This window comes from Peromyscus leucopus, chromosome 7 (assembly GCF_004664715.2).
Source record: "Peromyscus leucopus breed LL Stock chromosome 7, UCI_PerLeu_2.1, whole genome shotgun sequence".
In the NCBI taxonomy this organism is placed as follows: Eukaryota; Metazoa; Chordata; class Mammalia; order Rodentia; family Cricetidae; genus Peromyscus; species Peromyscus leucopus.
This window is the reverse complement of record NC_051069.1, coordinates 89149902-89169922: the sequence shown is the minus strand read 5'-3', so window position 1 is coordinate 89169922 and position 20021 is coordinate 89149902. Positions and strand designations below refer to the sequence as shown.

The 20021-nt window shown below is 42.2% G+C and overlaps 1 protein-coding gene across 2 annotated transcripts in view; it reads right to left on the bottom strand.

The window, feature by feature from the left end:
• Nucleotides 1-10953, bottom strand: part of Stag1 (stromal antigen 1) — a 333420-nt gene extending 322467 nt beyond the window's left edge. For both annotated transcript variants that reach the window (XM_028869949.2, XM_028869951.2), the window contains exon 1: nt 10604-10953. The gene's annotated coding sequence lies outside the window, so the exon portion shown is untranslated. The remainder of the gene's footprint in view (nt 1-10603) is intronic.
• Between the last annotated feature and the right edge of the window lie 9068 nt (nt 10954-20021).

Below are 20021 nucleotides of genomic sequence, written 5' to 3'. Positions count from 1 at the left end.
TCTACCTCACCTGTGAGACAGAAATCAAGCCTCCATAGAATTGCTGTCATCTACTTTAACACACCTTATCTAGTATCTGAAACTTCCTCAATAAATTACCTATAATCAAGTCTCAATCAACTATCTCATTGTGCACCAGAAACCCAGAAATCTGAGTTCAATTAATCTGGCTGGGGTACATCTCCAACATGTGGCACAGTTTTTTTAAGTCCTCAACTGATTCTTTTTTTGGAAAAGAAAAGGAGTTGCAGAGGACTTAACTCATGGCCTTGTGCATCTTAGCATGAGCGCTACCACCCCCTTTCCCAGGTGATTCTAGTGTGCAAGCACTGGCTTAGGGACAAAGTTTAAAATCTTTAGTCTGGCACACCAGGCCCTCTAATCGCTGCTTACAGGTTTCTATTTTAGTTCCCTTGGCATTTGGGGTGTCCTTTTTGATTTGTCAGTAATTTTCCCCTCAGGTCTAGTAAGTGAGCACTGTCTTGCACTTTATCATGTCAGGCAGCTCACAATCACCTATTAACTCCAGCTCCAGAGGCTGTGACACCTCTGGCCTTCTTGGGCACCTGCACTAAGTCTTTTTAAATGAAACAATTGTATTTCTCCTATACATTTTTCAGGTATGTGAGACCACGAGTTATTCTAAAACAGTTGGGAAATGTAGAGAACAATATCACAAGGTCTTTGAAAACTAAAGACATTCAAAAAGTTCCATTATGTAATTTAGAATTTATGATTATTTCAAAGGGATTCAATAAGTGTGTTATCTTGTCCAAAAAAAAACCAATTAGAAATAAACTGATGCCCAAAGTAATGATTCAAAGACAGGGCTAGCCAGAGGAAGAAATGTAGTTATTAATCTTATCTCAAGATAGAAGGAAACTCAATGGTGAGCACTCATGCAAGGGTCCTGTCTTCAATGCCCAAATAAAAAGACAAGTTTTTCCTTTTTGTTTTTAAGCCAGATCTCAACTGCACTATTCTGCACCAAACTACCTATATATTTATGAAATATAGTATTTTTATTTTTATAAAAATATCTTAAATATTAGTAACCTAAAATGAAAACCAGCTAACCACAACTTTGTTTTCTGCATCCATTTTTACAGGAGGAAAAAACAGCCAGCTATATTTGATCTACAAACTTAATCTTAGAGGAAATCTACAGAATGTGTTTTACTCTAGAGTCACTCCTATTCCCTTTATTTGCAGAATTACGCATACAGAGCTAATATTCATAAATAATCTTGAAGAAATCAAATGTATCAATTGTAAGAATCATTACAATGTAGCTAGGCATAGTAGTGCACACCTGTGATCCCAGCACCAGGCAGACTGAGGCAGGAGTACTACCACAAATTCAAGGCCAGCTTAGTCTACTAATGAAGTTCTGGGTCAGCCGAAGTTATGAGTAGATAGTCTCAACACCCGGGCAGCAGGGAACATGTCAATGTCTTGCCTTGATGCTGTACCTCTCTAAAGAAAAAGGACTCCAATTTCTAAAATGTGTTTAATGATCAGCAGAAAATACTAATTATTGCCTTTATCTTTCCATTAATTCATCCTCTGATCATCCTGATTAGTTTTACCGATGCCTATCTCCACATGGTGTACTAACATGATTTGATTTTTCAAATTTTTACTTTTTTTTTAAAAGATTTATTTATTTATTATGTATACATTGTTCTGTCTATACATATCCCCACAGGCCAGAAGAGGGCACCAGTCATTACAGATGGTTGTGAGCCACCATGTGGTTGCTGGGAATTGAACTCAGGACCTTTGGAAGAGCAAGCAGTGCTCTTAACCTCTGAGCCATCTCTCCAGCCCTCAAATTTTTACTTTTTATCTAGACTATCATTGTATTCAGTTTTTAAGTTCTTTGGATCTACATCCAATACAATACAGTCTAGTGGTTAAAAGCTTTTAACCTCCAGAGCATAGAGGTTTGGTTTGGTTTGGTTCCAGACAAGAGTTTCTCTACGCAGCCCTGACTATCCTGGAACTCACTTTATAGATTCTGCTGGCCTCGAACTCCAAGATCCGCCTGCCTCTGCCTCTTGAGTGCTGAGATTAAAGGTGTGTGCCACCATGTTCACAAGAACGTGTACAGTTTCTATTTTCCTTAATAATCTAAGTTAATGGAATTGTCCAAGTTTATATAACAACAAAGGGATGAAGTTTAAATTTGACACAGTGACTCTAGTACCAGAAACTCTTCAACAGGGACTTCAAGGCCACATCATATTACAATGCTTCCTTCATCGGTGACCACGAGGTTTTTTTTTTGTTTTTTTAGTCAGTGTTGTCCTCTCTACCCCACCTCCATTTGTCAAGAAAGGTTATCGCTATGGATGTAGCCACTTAAATAAACAGTTCATGAGGAACATTTGCTTCTTTAATTTAGATTATTAGAATAAAACAGGATTGAGTTTCCTTTCTTGTAATGTGCACCTCCTCTACTGTCAGGTGCAAACTGGGGGTTCAGAAATCTGAAGCAAATGTTGATTAATCTGGCTACTGCTATAAAGCATTCTTCATCATCTATCAGCAGCCATCTTGTAACCTTATAAGAAGAGTAAAATCTTAAATGCTTTACTCCTTTTTGACAAATATTGAGTATATAATCAACATTTTTTTGAGACTGTAGTCTTGGCTGACCTTGAACTTTTGACCCTCCTACCTCTACCTCCCAAATGCTGAGATTACAGATGTGTACTACCATACCCTATTTATGTGCTGCTGAGGCTCAATCTCAGGACTTCTTGCATGCTAAACAGATATGCAACGAACATCCTCAGCCCTCAACATTACTATCATTAAAAATTTCCACTTTAGCCGGGTGGTGGTGGTGGTGGTGGCAGCGGCGGCGGCAGCGGAGAACGCCTTTAATCCCAGCACTCGGGAGGCAGAGGCAGGCGGATCTCTCTGAGTTCGAGGCCAGCCTGGTCTCCAAAGAGAGTTCCAGGAAAGGGGCAAAGCTACACAGAGAAACCCTGTCTCGAAAAACCAAAAAAAAAAAAAAAAAATTCCACTTTCATAGTCAGGATAGGCAAAAAATAAAATAAAACTGGAGAAACAGACAATTACATAATCATAGTCAACTATTTTAACATTTTTCTCAGAACCTGATAAAGTAAGATCTCCTGCCTCCCAGAAAAAAAGAATCAGCAAAGAAAAGGAAAATTTTGAAAAATGTTATCAAAGCTAGATATGGTTGTGCACACTTGTAATCACAGCACTTGGAAGACAGACACAGGGGGATCAGACCAGCTTTCACTAATACCACCAAAGAAATGAGCCACAAGGCAGTGGCACACGCCTTTAATCCCAGTACTCAGGGAGGAAGAAGCAGGAGGATCTCTGTGAGTTTGAGGCCAGCCTGGTCTGTATACAAAGTAAGTTCCAGGACAACCAGGGCTATACAGTGAAACCTGTCTGGAAAAACAAAAAGAAAGAAAAGAAAAAAAACAGTATTTTCAAATCACCATTTGATCATTTCTAAAATAAAGCATCCAATACTCATAAAATGTATGTTGTTTTTTTTGTTTGTTTGTTTGTTTTTTTCCCAACTGTGAGAGACACATTAACCAAGAGAAGATCTTAAGAAAGTCAAGCCAGGCGGTGGTGGCAGAGGCAGGCGGATCTTTGTGAGTTCAAGGCCAGCCTGTTCTACAGAGCGAGATCCAGGAAAGGCGCAAAGCTACACAGAGAAACCCTGTCTTGAAAAAACAAAAAAAAAAAAAAGAAAGAAAGAAAGTCAAAAACAGGCTGGGCAGTGGTGGCACACGCCTTTAATCCCAGTACTCGGGAGGAGGCCAGCCTGATCTACAGAGCAAGATCCAGGACAGGCGCAAAGCTACACAGAGAAACCCTGTGGGGGGGGGGGGCGACTTAAAATTCACATATAATTAAAATCTCTGATCTCAAAGTGAAGTTAAGTTAAAAATCAGGGACAATAAGATATCTAGAGTAATCCCAAGTATTAAAAATTAAATATTCTTTTAAGTAAGCCACAGGTAAAAGAAGTCAATGCAAATCAGCAAACTATTTTGAACTGAATAATGGTACAATACTAAAATTTATAGACTATAGCAATGCTTAGAGGAGTATCAATAGCTTTAAATTTTTTATTGGAAAACAAGAAAACAGGCTGAATACGATGACTGTTGTCTATAATCCTAACACTCAAAACACTAAAACATAAGGATTACCATGAGTTCAAGCCCAGCCTAAGATACACAGTGAGAATCTACCTCAAAAAAGAAAATGAAAAGTATAAACAAAAAGGGAAATCTCTAAAATCTATGGCCTAAGACTTCACATAAGAGCCGGGCAGTGGTGGCATACCCCTTTAATCCCAGCACGCAGGAGGATCTCTCTGAGTTCGAGCCCAGCCTGGTCTACAAGAGCAAGCTCCAGGACAGAGGAGGAAAGGTGATTTTAGCTTACAAATTACAGTCCATTACTGAGGAAAGCCAAAGCAGAAGGAAACCAGACAGTAGCCTGAAGCAGAAACCCAACAAAATAGCTATGCTTACTGGCTTGCTCCCCACAGCTTCTTCAACTTGCTTAGACAACCCTGGACCACCTCATCAGGGATAGCCCCACCCAAGTGGGTTGGGCACTCCCACATCAATCACTAATTCATAAAAGACCCCACAAACATGCCAACAGTCCATCTGTTAGAGGTAATTCTTCAACTGAGGTTCCTTCTTACTAGGTGATAAGTCTGTATCAAGTTGACAAAAATTAAGCAACACACCAATGCAACAGAAGACAATAAAAAAATTGTAAAGTCGCTTTGGAAAGATGAACTGAACCACTAGATTGGTCAAGATTAAATGAACTCGCTAATGATATAAAAAACACATTGATGTTATAAAAAACTAAAGAGAAAATACTACAGATCCCACTGAAGGTAGAAGGAAAACACAGGAAACAAACTTATGCAGGCAAAGTAAATGAACAAATTTTAAACTGCAGTTTAACACAAAGCTAACACAAAAATAAAATGCAAAAATTTGAACTCAAGCTGAATTTGAATTTGCCACAAATCTTTACACAATTAAACGTGCTTCCATAATCCACTACTCAGAAGGCTGAGACAGGATAATTCCAAGTTTGATATCAGTCTGAGCTATACAGTGAATTAAAGGCCAGCTACAGAATTGGAGCCTGTCTTAAACAAAGAAATTATGTTTCGCAAAGAAAATTTCAGATCCAGCGAGTGTTATTTAAAAAAAAAAAAAAGAAGAAGAATTAGTACCGCAGGCAAAACACCCATGAACATAAAATAAAAATAAATCAAAAACAAAAACCCTCACACAATGAGTATTAACAATTTAAACTCCAGCCAAAAGTTGTAATGTCAACTTTTGGAGGTATGTGTTGGTGACACATGCCTCCAACACTAGCACACAGGAGGCTGAGGCAAGGCAATCATTAGTTTAAGCCAGTTTCAATTAGAGTTTATAGGCAGCCTGAGCAAAAAAAAAAAAGTTTTTTTAAAGAGAATTACCTATTTTAACTTTATGTAAGCATTCTGCTTGTGTGTATTTCAGTCTATCACATGTGCACAGTGCCCAGCAAAGGATAGAAGAGGGTGGCATATCCCCTAGAATTGCCATGTGGGTGCTAGGAATCTAAGCTGGAAGAGCAGCCAGTACTCTTAATTGCTGAGCTATCTCTCTAGCCCCCAAGAAGAGTTTTTTAATGTAATTTCTGCAACTATCTCACTGGCGTATGGTATCATCAAAATTTTTAATGTTTTTCAGTTTGATGAAAGTAAATTGGTTTCTTACAGTTGTACTTTGCACTTTCCTGATTACAATTCAACAAAGGCTACTGCGAGTCTTACCAATTTGTTAGGTTGTAACCAGCATTCTCAATAAAAAGTAGAAATAAAGTGCTCTTCACAAAGGTTAAATATTATTTCATGAAGAATCTGCTATTTCAGTTGTATGTATTATATGTATGTTTGTACTAGTTAAAATGTAAAATGTTTTTTAACTGCTAGCATCCAGCAAGAAAAAAGGTATTACTATACGTATTTAATTATAGTAAAACTCCATAGAAATAGTCGAACAACTCACTGGCTCATCATTTCCACCCACAGCACAAAACAACGTCCTCTATAAAGCAGACAGGGCTTCCCCAGCATTGAACGAGAAAAAAAAAAAAAGAGGCCCAACTTAGCAGCAGCTGTACACGGTGGCACACATCTGTAATGCCAGCATTCAGAAAGATTCAGATTGAAATTCCTAGCCCATCCTAGGATAAATAACCAAGTTCCAGGCCAACTTGGGAAAAATCAGCATGATTCCATCTCAAAACGGGGGGGGGGGGGGGGTGGGGGGGGGGGATATGTAAATAGGGAAAAGGCCAGTGAGATTGCTCAGCAGGTAAAGATGCTTGCTGCCAGGCCTGATGACCTAAATTCAATGCCCAGGTCCCACATGGTGGAAGGAACTAAAACTCCAAAGTTGTCCTCTTACTTCCACATGCAGAATGTGGCACACATATGCAATAAATAAAAATTAAATTAAAAAAAATCAAACGTAAAAGGGAGACATGGATTTGAGATTTCCTTCAAATACTGACTGATAAAGAGAAACATTGAAAAGAGTTCAAAGGCAACCAAGATGGCTCAGCAGATAAAGGAACTTACGACCAACCCTGATAATCTGAGTTTAATCCCAAGAAACCTGATGGCCAAAGGGAATGGATCCTCCCAAGTTCTCTGATCTCTGAATATATACCACAGCACACACACCAGCTCATACACACAGAAGAAGAAAGGGAGGGAGGAAGTTAGGAAAAAAAGAATAGAATCCACGGAAAACCTGAGGGGAGCACTTAAGGGTGGAGCTGTACTGTAACTAAAAATGACATAAAACTCAACCTTCCTTCTCTAGAGACAAAACCCTACCTGCTACGTTAAGAGTCATCTTATTCTATGGCTTATACAACAGCATTCTTTATATCTCTGATTCACAATGAAACCCTGTGCCCCAAAAGGGGTGGGGTGGGCAGAAGGTGCAAGACTCAGCAGATAAAAGAACTTTCTCACAATACTCAAAATCTGAGTTTGATCCCCAGATCCCACATGGTAGAGAGACAACCAAATCTCATAGGTATCCACTGACCTTCAATATGAGCAGCAGCCCCCCACACACACACACACAATTAAGAAAATATGGTAGTAGGGCATGGCTATAATCCCAGCACTTGAGTGATAGAGGTAGGAGAATCAGGAGTTCAAGGCCAGCCTGGGCTACAATAGCACTGTGTCTTACTCAAAAATAAATAAAAGTATAGCTATTCTAACGTATACCAGACCCTGGGTTCATACCTAGTAGTGCAAAGATAAAATGATAGAGGAGGAGAAAGCGGGGGAGGAGGGAAAGGGAAGGAGGGGAAGTTACAGCTCTAGCTGTGTCCTTTCCTGAAGTCCTTCTAAAAGAGGAAATGGGAAGATGCTTCTCGCCCCATTAGCAGTAAATAAATGACCATTATACCACCTTTTCCTGGAGAGTGGGAGAGATCTTGTAAATATACCAGGAGAGCTCTCCTGTGATTACACTACAAGGAGAAAAAGACATTTTTCTGTATGTAATTAATGTCCCTATAGTCAACTGAATTCACATAAAAGATTATCTGGGTGGACCTGACCTCATCAGGTTAACTTTTGAAAGAGGTCATAAAATCTACAGAAATTAGAGACAAAAGTCGGAAAGACTGATTCCTGTAGTAGCCATTTTGTGAACTGCTGCTATTAAGAATAGGAGCTTGCTCTGTCCATTCCACACATTGACCTGGTATAGCAGTACTTCCGGGAACAGTGCACCCCCCTCCTGGGGTTAGTTATGCCGTTTTAAAAAAAGGAAAAAAAGAATATATATATATATATATATATATATATATATATATATATATATATATATAAAGATTACAGGCTTTGGCCAAAAGCTAACAAGAATGCATTAAATCTCCTATACTACTGAGATTATTAAGACATACCTGTCTAGAATCAAGCAAGGAAAAGAGGTAACTATTTTTTTTTTAAAGTTTTAGCTAAAAAGGGCTTTTTCAGTTTGTAGAAGAACCACCATATTACCCCAACTTTAAAAATAAGGATGGTTAAGATTGAAATAGTTAAAAACTAAAACCCAGATCACAAACCTAGAGGATGTCTCAAGAAACTTCTGTTCAAGGATCTCTGTAGATGTAACCAATCGTCTTATTAAAATAAGAAACACAGAGCCAATGCAAAAGAGAAAGCCGAGAGGTCAGAGCTCAGAGCTAAAATCTTACCTCCTGCAGTGCTCCTAGCTTCCCCGAGAGAGCTACTTCCTGTTTGTCTGTCTTTAAATAGTCTTTCTGTTCTGCCTTCTCATTGGTTGTAAACCCAAACACATGACTGCCTCGTCACTGCCTGTAAGTACCTAAAGGCGTATGTCTCCAATGCTGGCTGTATCCCTGAACACACAGAAATCTACCTAGCTCTTCTAACCACCACGCTCTTGCTATGGCTCTAATAGCTCTGACCCCAGGGCAACTTTATTTATTAACATACAATTAAAATCACATTTCAGTACAAATAAAATATCACCATAGATCTCTCCCCTGCAACACAGCTTTCTTAAGTTTTTAAAAGAGCCCTTCATCCCAAATGTGGCTGTAATCCCAGCATTTGAAAATCTGGGGCAGAACTGCCATAAATTCAGGGCAATCCTGAGCTACATACCAAGATCCTTTCTGGAAAAAAAGAGACATTCAGTAGTTACCTGGCCTGGCACCCACCTGTAATCTCTTAACTCCATAGGCTGAAGAAAAGAATTGCCCTAAATTAAAGGCCACTTTGGACTGCATAGTGAATTCAAGGCCAGCCTGGGCTACACAGCGAGATCCTATGGGGGTGGGGAGGGTGGCCACACCACAGTAATTGTATTAATCTCTTCAAAAAAGACAACACTAGATCTCTACTTGTTTTGTTTCAGTATCTCGTAAGATGTCCATGCCTGTCTCCAGAGTAAGAAGAATTACAGGCATAGACCACCATACAGAACTCCAAGTACAATTTTAAAATGCAAAGAACAAACTAGCAAAACACCTGTGGGTTTTTATGAGTTTATTTGGGTAAAAAAGAAAAAAGAAAGAAAGAAAAAAATGTGTTACATTCCCCATAATGAAAAACAATGAAATAACATTCCTGATTCTTTCAGTATTTCTTGATCAAATTTTTGGCCTTGACTTATATACATTATGAGACCATCATTCATCATACAATAAACGAATTGTTTTTATTCTCACTGTTCTGTACATTTTCATAAGAGCTTCACCATCAGAATTTGCCATTTTTATAAAAAAAAAAAATACACAGGAAAATCTAAAGGTAAAGTTACAAATTCCATTAAGTTACAAATCATACAACTTTATGCGGATTTAGGTACTTTCACAAACACTACTTTTGCTGAGATGTGAATTACAGTCGTTTCTAAGCACAACCAGGAAAAGAATAAACACAAGCCTCATCTCAACATCAACTTCAACAGCAGAAAATTCACTACCACAAACTGCACTGTTTGGGGTCTATAAGGGGTTCCAAAACCATCCCAGGACTTCACTCTCCCAGGGCACGACTGCCTGCAATGTGGAAAGAATCAGTAACAATTCGAACGTAGGCAGAAGCGGGTGACGTGACAATCCGAGAACCAGAAAAGGTTGTGGTCCCTCCTGCACACAAACAGCACCCAGTTCAGACCCCTCCAAGTGGGGCTCAGGTCGAACTCCAAACACTCGGGTGTCCCGGCTCTTCACCCCGCCCCCCACCTTCAGAGAGGAGGAAAAACAACTTTTATTGGCCTCATCTCCCGGGGGATTGGGAAACTAGCGGGGCAGAGCTCGGGCCTGGACACGTTTCACCGGGAGGCCCCCCGGCGGGAGCTGAGACGGCGGATAGCGGGAAAGCCGGGCTGCGACGCCCCGTCTGCCCAGGTCGTCAGCCCACTGCCCCACCCCAGCAACCAGAGGCCTGGGCCAGCAGTCAGGCTGAGCGACCCCCCAGGACCCTCGGCGGAGGCGAGCTCGTTGTCATGTGACGCCGCCGCCGCCGCCGCCGCTCCAACACCGCAGAAACGCAGGGCGGCGGAAGGCGTTCGCGCCAGCCCGCCTCGGCTGGCCCCGGCGCGGGCGAGTCCCGAGAGCCCGGGCGGGGAGGAGGGGGGAGCGGAGGGCGGGCTTGGCGGCGGGCCCGAGCGCGCCACAAAGGCTTCCGCGCTACCGCCGTAGAGCCCAGACGGGCGGGGGCACCGTTTTCGCGGCCCGCGAGAGGGGTGGAGAAGAGCGGAGCGCCCGCCGCGCCCACAGCAGGTCCCGGGCGCTCGGCCGCCCGCAGCCGCCGCGCAGCGCACAGGCCCCGCGCGGCCTCCCTCCCCCGCGCGGGGCCCGCGCCGGCCGCCCGCTCGCCCGCCCGCTCGCCGCTCGCGCTCTCAGGCTCTCGCCCGGCCTCCATCTTGGATCGGCGCTTCCAGCCCCCGCGCCGCTGCCGCCGCATTCCCCCTCTTTCCCGCCCCCCGCCGCCGCCGCCGCTCGCGCTCACCTCAGCTGCCCATCCGGGCGCTGTCGGCCGTCGACCTAGTTTCCCCCCAAAAGTCTCCGGTGTGTTATTCCCGATGTGGGGGGGTTGTTACGGGGTGGTCGCCGGGGGTTCGGGAGCGGGGGCCGCGCCTTCAACGGAGCTGCAATCCTAACCCGCCATCTGGTGGCATTTTCCACACGCCAATGGCGCCGCTGCAGACTCGGGTCCCGACCGCCCTCTGCTGGCCGCGGGGCTCACTGCCTCGCTGACAGGACGGGGCTGCCCGGAAAGGGGAGGGAGTTGAGGCGCGAGCAGGGGGCCCACGGCCGGGGGCGCGCGCCAACGCGGGCCTCCGGGGGGCGCGCACGCGCACCAGCGGGGCGGGAAACGTGGCCTCTGCGTGGCGGCCCCGCCCCCGCTCGCCGCTCTCGCCGGGCTCCGCCAATGGCGAGCCTCGGGTACCTCGGGACGAGGGCGCTGTGGACAGCTCGTGGGCCGCCCGAGGCGAGCGGAAGGACGGACGCCGCGGCGCCTGCGCGACCCGCTCTCTGCGTTGCCGCCCGCCATTTTCAGAGCGGCTCGGAGGCCCGGGAAGGAGTCCGCCCCCAGCTCCTGCGCCGAGGCCCCTCCCGGGCGGGGGCTGCGCTGCGCTCCCGCCCCGAGGCTGCCAAACCGCCCACACCCGCCGTTATCCGGGCGTGCTGCGCCAGCCAGCCCCGCTCCCTCCCCGCGTAGCCAGAGCCTCCGACCTCGAATTGCGTTCGCGCTTTATTTATTGACGAGGTGCTTTCCCAGAACGGGGGTGAAAAGGTTGCGAGGACTGGGACCTCCCCTGCCGCCGCGGAGCTAAACGAAACAGTGCCCGCTCCAGGCCGATTGGCGTCGTCCTGCCTCTGTAAAGCAGATCCTCTCCGAGGTGCAGGCTTTGCATAAGGCGGCAGCATTGGCTAGTTAGTGAGAACTGAGGAGCTCCACTACAAAAAGAGACTCGGCGAGGAATTAGTCTCCTCCCACAGCCTAGGACTATTTTCCGTGGTTCTCAAATGGACGTGCGAATGCATCCTAGCCGAAAGGGGAATAGTCACATGAGATCTTGACCCCTTCCCTGCTCTGCCTATCCTTGACCAGGGCTCCTGACCTCCCACCTGCCTGCAGCTTTGCACTACAAAAAATGAATTCTTGCTCTTCTAGGTCATCAGCCTCAGTTATTACTCAGCTCTTCATTGGAGGAGGAAGCTTCGTTTTTAACATCACCTTAGAAACGTTGAACTTGTTTGTAGTCTTGAGGGCCAGCTAGCTTGTACGTCAGCTGTCTGGTATCTATCCCAAAGGTGGCCAGGTGCGTTCCACTTCCCTGGAGGAACTTTGGTATGAATTCTTGACGGTCCTTGTGTAGATATATTAATTATAGGAAAACATCTCGTTTACTAGTCTCTGACTTACTGTATTCTCTGCAGAGCCTATTTCTAGCTTGCTTTGTTAATAAAGGCCCGATAGTCTATCTTAATATATTTGTAGTTATCTCAAAAATCTCACCAAATTTATCCACTCCTTTCTCCCTTTTCTCCCCAGCCAGTCCTTCCTGAACGCCATGCCTCTTTTCTGGGATATCTTCAGTATTTTATCTTTTGGCTTCTTTCTGTTTTTTTCAAGTTTCCATTATCTTAAAAAAAAAAAAAAAAAATCCGGGCTGTTACCTCCCTCGAGTTGCTGTACTATCAATGTTCTTTCCCTGCCACATGTCTGAAAAGAGGCAGTCACTGGTTGGGTGTGGCCATGAGGGCTCTAACCCCAGCCATGGAAGGCTGAGGCAGAAGGATTTGGAGTGAGAGCCTGTCCAAAGGGGTAGGGGGGTGGGGACAGTCTTATCCTTCCCCAGTCCCCATCCTTCTTTGAACTTTTCCCTTTTAAGTTGCTTCTTAACTCCATACCTACGTTGTTCGCTAGTCTTCTGATTCAGTTGCTAGCTCTGGTTTTTTGTTTTGATTTTTGTTTCTTCTGTCTCACAGTTCAACCCCCATTTCTCTGCTCTTTTTGACTATATTGTTGCTCTTTTAAAGTCCCCAACTTATTGGTTCCCAGTGGTTCCTTAACCTTATTTTCAGCTACTTTCCAAATAGCTCCATCGGGCTCAAAACTTAAAATAATTCCTCTCTCAATAACACTAATTTCAGCAGGTATGGGAATGTGCTGTGAGCTGTGAGCCTAGACTGTTCTAAACAGCAGCTGTGTAACTGTGGGCAAATCTCTGTGCCTGTTTCCTCTCAGCTGTAAGCTGTAAATAACAATAGACTCTCATAGGGTGGCGTATTAAACTGCACATATAGCAATGCTATCTGTATTATTGCATTGTTGCTTTTATCTTAAAATATTTTCAGGCCTCTACCCTCAAATGCTAGAGACTGAATCCAGGACTTCACAAAGTATGGATTCTATGACTGAATTGCACCCGGCCCAGAATTTATTTTTGTTGTTTGGGGGCACTTTGGATTTCCTTTAGTTGTTAGGGATCAACCCAGGGACTTGTGCTAGACCAGCATTTTGTTTGTTTGTTTGTTTGTTTGTGTTTGTTTTATATCCAAGGACATGGATAGCCAACTTTTGAGTTCACAGAAATCTGAACTTTATTTTGCTGTTACACTTCATAATTGAACTTGTGTGTATACGTACTTAGTTCCCAAAAGAAACTCCGAGCCTGATCATATTGTCATTCAATCTGCTTTCTGTTCTCCAGTGGCTACTGTTGTCTTGGCCCTTTCCTCCTCCCTCCTCCCACTGTCTTACAACAGAACAATTGTGATAGGCTTTTCTTTCTTCTGTCTCTCCTTGTCTTCTCCCGTTTCTTCCCTAACCTCTCCTTTTTGAGATAGGGTTTCCCTCTGTAGCCCAGCCTGGCCTCAAACTTAACAAATCTTCTGCCCTAGCCTCACAAGAGCTGAGATTACAGGTATATAATGACACACTTGGTTGGTAATCTCCTCCTGGACAGTCCTTTCACCTCTCTTTTACTTCTTTTTTTTTTTTTTTTTTTTTTTTGGTTTTGGTTTTTCGAGACAAGGTGTAGTTTTGGTGCCTGTCCTGGATCTCGCTCTGTAGATCAGGCTGGCCTTGAACTCACAGAGATCTGCCTGCCTCTGCCTCCCGAGTGCTGCGATTAAAGGCACCTGGCCTCACCTCTCTTTTTCTACCCAAAGAAAAACTCTTTGTTTCTCTATGGCTCATATGCATATAAAATACGTAATGGTGTTCAAAGGTGACAGCTAACCTCAGTTATCAACCTGACTGCATCTGGAATCAACAGCCAGGCACACCTATGAGGGATTTCTTAACCATTTGAGGTGGGAGAACCCATCCTAAATTGTGGCCACACCTTCTAGTGGTAGCTTTTGCTTTTTGGCTGCTTTGCCCTCACACTTGATGGCAAGTTCATCCTGTTGCTAAGACTTTCCTTTGCTGTTTTTAGAATGTATTTATTTGGGATTCCAACTAGACTGAAGAGGAGTGGCTCTCTAGTAGAAATCCTCTGGAATTCCAATACCAGATTGGGACTGGTGAGACATCCAGTCTCCTGGACTGAACTACTACTAGATTCTTGCCCCTTCACTCAGGAGACAGGCATTGTTGGGCTACCCAGCCACAGCCTATAGGCAGGCCACTCTAATAAACTCTGTAAGTGAGCGTGTGTGTGTGTGTGTGTGTGTGTGTGTGTGTGTGTGTGTGTGTGCGCGCGCACCTGGTCCCCAAGGAGGCCAGAGGAGAACATCAGATTCCCTGTAGTTATGGATGGTTGTGAGCCATGAGATAGATGCTGAAAATAGAACCTGGGTCTTCTGAAAGAGCAGCCAGTGCTCTAAACCTCAGAGCCATCTCTCTAGCTACTCTTTTATCCCCTAGAAGCAAGTATATGGGAATCATGAGAGTTCTCATTTTCTCCACTCCTTTGTCCACTCAAGACATTTGTTATTGTTTATATTATGAAAATAAAGTTTTCCTTTTTTTTCTACTCTTGCAATTCACCACTGCTGCCAACTGGTGGCAGTAATATGTCATGCTGTCCAACCTACCAGTCCATGATTGGATTAAATCATAGTTTAAACTGTCACTTATTTTTGAAAGTCAAGCCACATATTTTTTTCAAAAGCAATCAGTTCTGACCCAACATTGATAACAAGAGGAATTCAAAATACCTTACCTTTTAGAATCAGTAAGCCTGTTACAGGCAAAAACTATCACCTAAAGGTATACACCAGAACTACTCAAGACATGGAAAGGAGAGGGGCATGGGAACATTCATTATAATTCTAGCACTGGGAAGGTAGAGGAAAGTGAACCTCTTGAGGTAGAAGCCAGCCTGGTCTATACAACAAGTTCCAGTTCAGTTAGGGCTACAGTGAGACACTGTCTCAAAAAAAAAAAAAAAAAAAAAAAAATGTTGGTGTTGCACGCCTTTAATCCCAGAACTCTGGAAGCAGAGGCAGGTGAATCTCTGCAAGTTCAAGGCCAGCCTGGTCTACAGAGCAAACTCGAGGACAGCGAAGGATACACAAAGAAACCCTGTCTCAAAACACGCATGCACGCACGCGCACACATACACATACACAAATCTATGAAGGACAAGAATTATGTTCATACTCATTGGTCCAATGTTAATAGTAATATTAGTTTTAGCTTTTTTGTTTTCCTTACAACTATAAATAAAACAATATAGACCCCCAGATTTCAACTTTACATACTAAATTTCTTATTACCATTATTATTTTCCATCTTCTAGTCATCCTCTTAAATAGATCAAGAAATCTTTTGTGTTTAACTGAAGATGGGCTCAAAGTTAAAAGCCAGTTTTCAGGCAAAGAGGATTTGTTGCTATTATACGTTCTTCTCTAGAACTTATCTTCTTAAACTGTGGATCATGACCACATAATGGATGTTGAGTAACTGAATGGGGGATGTGTATACAAAATTTGGCAACAATAAAAGGCTTCCTAACATGCAAAGACCAAATACTGAAAGTCAAATATTTAATGAATGTAAATTGTCTCTGGCAGCACTTGCCTGTGTTGTGTTGTGTGACTTCACTACAGCCTAGGTTTCGAACACATACACACTTTGCACCATGCATGTTATAATACCAACCACCAACAACAAATGTTGTGTGTCTCACCTCAGCTCAGATGTTAAGAATTACAGAATTTTTACTGTACATACAAAGTGTTCTTCTCATATAGAAACAAAATTTAACTACAGAAAATAAGCACTTTTAATATTTTCCCACCTTCATTCCTTAGCATGTAAGTATCAATATATCTCTGTATTGGTTTTGTATTAGAATGTTTTTAATTGCTTTTTCAGGGCCTGGGGATATAGCTCAGTGGTAGATCTCGTGCTGAGCATACACAGATCCTGGGCTTCGTCCCCAGAACCACAAAAGAATAAATAAGCATTCAGGGTTAGAAAGATGGCTCAGTAGGTAAAGGTGCTTTGCCATGCAAGCCTTGAAATGTGAATCTATTTAGTCTTACCAATAAAAACCAGGAGTCAAATATCAGGATAATAACCTGAAAGAGAAGCAGAGCAGCCACTAATGACTTCTTACCTCTATGAATCCTCTGACCAAAAAAGGGGCTGAGATCCTGTTTCCACCCATCTTATATTCCTGTCTCCACCTCCTGAGTGCTGGGATTAAAGATGTGAGTCTCCCAAGTACTGGGATCAAAAGTGTAAGCCTCCCAAATGCTGGGATCAAAGGCATGAGCCTCCCAGGTACTAGGATTAAAGATGTGTGCCACCACTGCCTGACTTCTATGGTTAATTAGTGGCTAGTTCCACCCTCTGATCTCCAGACAAGCTTTATTTGTCAGAACACAAAATATCACACAACAAATCCTAATGACTCGAGTTCAATCTTTAGAACTCACAAAAAAGTGGAAGGAAATAACTGACTCCACCAAGCTGTTCTCGAACCTGTAGACTCACACTGTTGCGCTCACACTCACACATATATACACAATAATAGTAGTAATTAGCCAATTGAGTTATTGATTTGAGTTTCAGTTAAAAAAATCATTAGGGGTTAGAGAGATGGCTCAGTAGTTAAGAGCACTGGCTATTCTTTCAGAGGACCTGAGTTCAATTTCCAGCACCCACATGGCAGCTTACAATCATCTGTAACTCTAGTTCGGGGAGATCTGACACCCTCTTCTGCCTCCACAGGCACCAGGCACACATATGGTGAGCAAACATAAATATAGGCAAAACACTCATACACATAAAATACTTTTAAATAATTTAAAAATCATTAAATGAATTTTGGCTAAGAGTTAGGACCTTATTTCTAATAGTTTCTGAAGTGGTCCTAAACATCTACTATTAGATGAACGGTGGTGGTGCACGCCTTTAATCCCAGCACTCGGGAGGCAGAGGCAGGCAGATCTCTGTGAGTTCGAGGCCAGCCTGGGCTACAGCGTGAGATCCAGGAAAGGTGCAAAGCTATACAGAGAAACCCTGTCTCCAAAAACAAAAACAAAAACAAACAAAAAAACTAAACATCTACTATTTTATAATACACATTTATGCAAATCAGCATTCACAGAATTGACAATTATAAAATCAGAATATCAGCTCTGAAAAATATAGAAGATGCTCAATGTCCAATGATAACAACTATTCAGTCAAGATATCATTCTTTTTATAAAATGAATAAGTATGGCCATTTCATTAGTATGCAAAATTAATTTTTAATAAATGGAAAATCTATATATCAAATATTAAAATTAATTTCTTTGTGAGTTACTATCAGTAAATCCTTGACTTGTATACCTATTTATAAACCTGTATATACAAGGTCCTGTAAAATGTTCTCAGACAAAGAGACCTAAGAAGTGTAATAGGTCTAAGAAACTCTCCTGTGGAGGCCTGCTATCAAAGCCACCAGAAAGCCATTCTAGGAAAATGTGCAGGGCATTAGGATGCAGTTATTACTTATTACCAATTCCCTCAATGTTTCATATTTAGATCGCAAACATTATTTTGCTGTTCCCAGAGTTTAAGCTTGCTTCCTTGCATATATTGTACTTAAATTTTTCCATTTGTCCTGTTTTCTAGAGATGCTTTTTAGTACCTTAACAGCTTCTCCTAACACACCTGACTCCTTTTGCCTCAGTTTAACCTGACTGCACTTTACTACACAACTGAGGACCTCACTTTACTATTCTCCAAGGCAGGAGCAGCTGTTTTCTGGAATTTGTTTTCTTTGTAGGTTTATTTTCTTGTTTTGCTGGAGAACATTCTCAGTTACTCAAACTCTCCAGGCATCTCTAGTGTATTCGTGTATTCTAGAACTCAAGCTATACTACCAAACTGCATGGAAATAAGGACTTGCCTCAAGTTTTTTGTTTGTTTGTTTGTTTGGTTGGTTGGTTGGTTTTTTTTTGTTTTGTTTTGTTTTGTTTTTGAGACATAGTGTGTTCCAGGTAGCCCACCAGTAGTGTGAGACTCTATTGAGCAAGAGTGGTTCACTCCTTTAATCCCAGTACGTAAGTATAGGCCAGAAGATCAGGAGTTTAAGGAGAGCTATACAACTACACAGTTTAAAGACAGGCTGGGCTACAAGGGACTTGTCTCAGAAGAGACAAAAAGACAAAGAAAGAGATTTGGTGGTGTCAAATGGACTTGGTAACAAAAACTGAGTATTTTACCAAGTGACAGAACAGAAACCTCGCACCTCCCATACATTTGGGGCATGCCTCATAAACTGGACGCATGGAGGAAAGAGTTTGTTGAAGCCTACAGACCAGATGAAACAGAGAAAATGAGACAGGAACAGAAAAGGACCAGAAGTGGCTCAGTTTTTGTTCCTTCTCATCCTCTTTCCCCAAAGGGTATGGGGAGTGGAGACTGAGGAATTTTTCTCATTCTTTATAAGAGTAGAAATTGTCTCCTTTCCTTGAAAACAAAAGTAGTGAAAGATTTAAATGCTCCCTGGTGGAAATGGTGAAATGCTGCTCTGATCTCCTTCTGATAAGAATTTGTAACAGCTGCTGGGCATCTGTTGACTCAAAGCTGCTTTGTCTAAGGTTGGTGTCCTGTCCAGGGGGCTTACATACTATTGCTGATCAATAAGGAGGTGTAGATGCCAGCTCATGCGAGGTTTAGGCAGGAGAATCTTCATGAGCTTGAGTCTATCTTGGTCTACACAGTGAGACCAACTCATAAAATAAAGAAGCAACAAAGCTAAGAGCTTGGCCATCTTAACCCAGTTTAGGTCAATTCTGATGTCAGCTGTAACCTCTCAAACTCTCTGTGTGACCTGCATGTCCTCATTACCCAGCCCGGTTCCTATAGATCAAGTCATCATTGCTCACAGCAGCAAGCAACATGTGGGTGTTGGGGAAAAAAATTTAGAAACAAAATATTCTCAATGTGAAAGTTCAAAAATAATTAAAAAATCAAGCAATAATAATTCAGAAGTGTTTCTGGCAGCACCTGTGCCATGGTGACAAACAGGAGTACTTGGCACTCTGCATGCCCTCATATCACACAAGGCCAGCCAACAGTGCCTCAAACATCTCTACTCAGACCTGAGGTGATCATATGCCATGAATTTCAGAGTTTCACCATACACAATTTATTGCTTTTATAGAAACATAATGATTTAATTTTGAAAAACAAAGGCTTTTTATAATGTCTTACCATTATTCCTCAGCATATAAGTCTCAAATTAATATATCTTTTAATTGTTTTGAGTTAGAATGTTTGGCTTTAAAAGTTGTTGTTTGAATTTCTGGCTTTAGTTTCATTTTTTAAAAAATGTTGAATGAAATCCAGCCTGAGCTAAGGCCAGCATTTCTAACGGTTTCTGAAATGGCCCTAAACATACTCCCACAGCCCCTGAGATACAATGAAGAGACAGACTTACAAGTTCAGTGTCATAGAAAACCTATTTAGTGAAATAAATTCCCAGATTTAGGGAAGGATCTAGATATAGGAGCATTTAAGACTGAACATGAGCCAGAAAGAACATCTTTGTCATACTACAGTTAAATGCCAAGAGTACAGAACAAAGAAAAGCTTTGAAAGCTGCAAGTCAAAGCAAGTAAAACTTTAAATTATGTAGTTCAACCTTTTGACTGCTATCATTTACTTCATCTAATTGTCCTTTAATGTTAAGAAGAAAAATTAATTCCAAACATAAATGAAAGTAAATTATGACCACTAACCCAGTACTGTGGACGATACTACACACAGTAAAGGAAGAAAGCTATACAAAATTATGAGATCTCAGAAAAGACTAATCTCAATAGAAAACAAATAAGCAAATGAAAATTATGAATAAATAAAATGCTGTTAAGTCAAGAAAAAAAAGAAAAACTTTTAAAATAAGATAAAGTCCATTAAAGGGATTAGAGTAAAATAAAAGAAATAAGCTGCATAAAGATGGGAA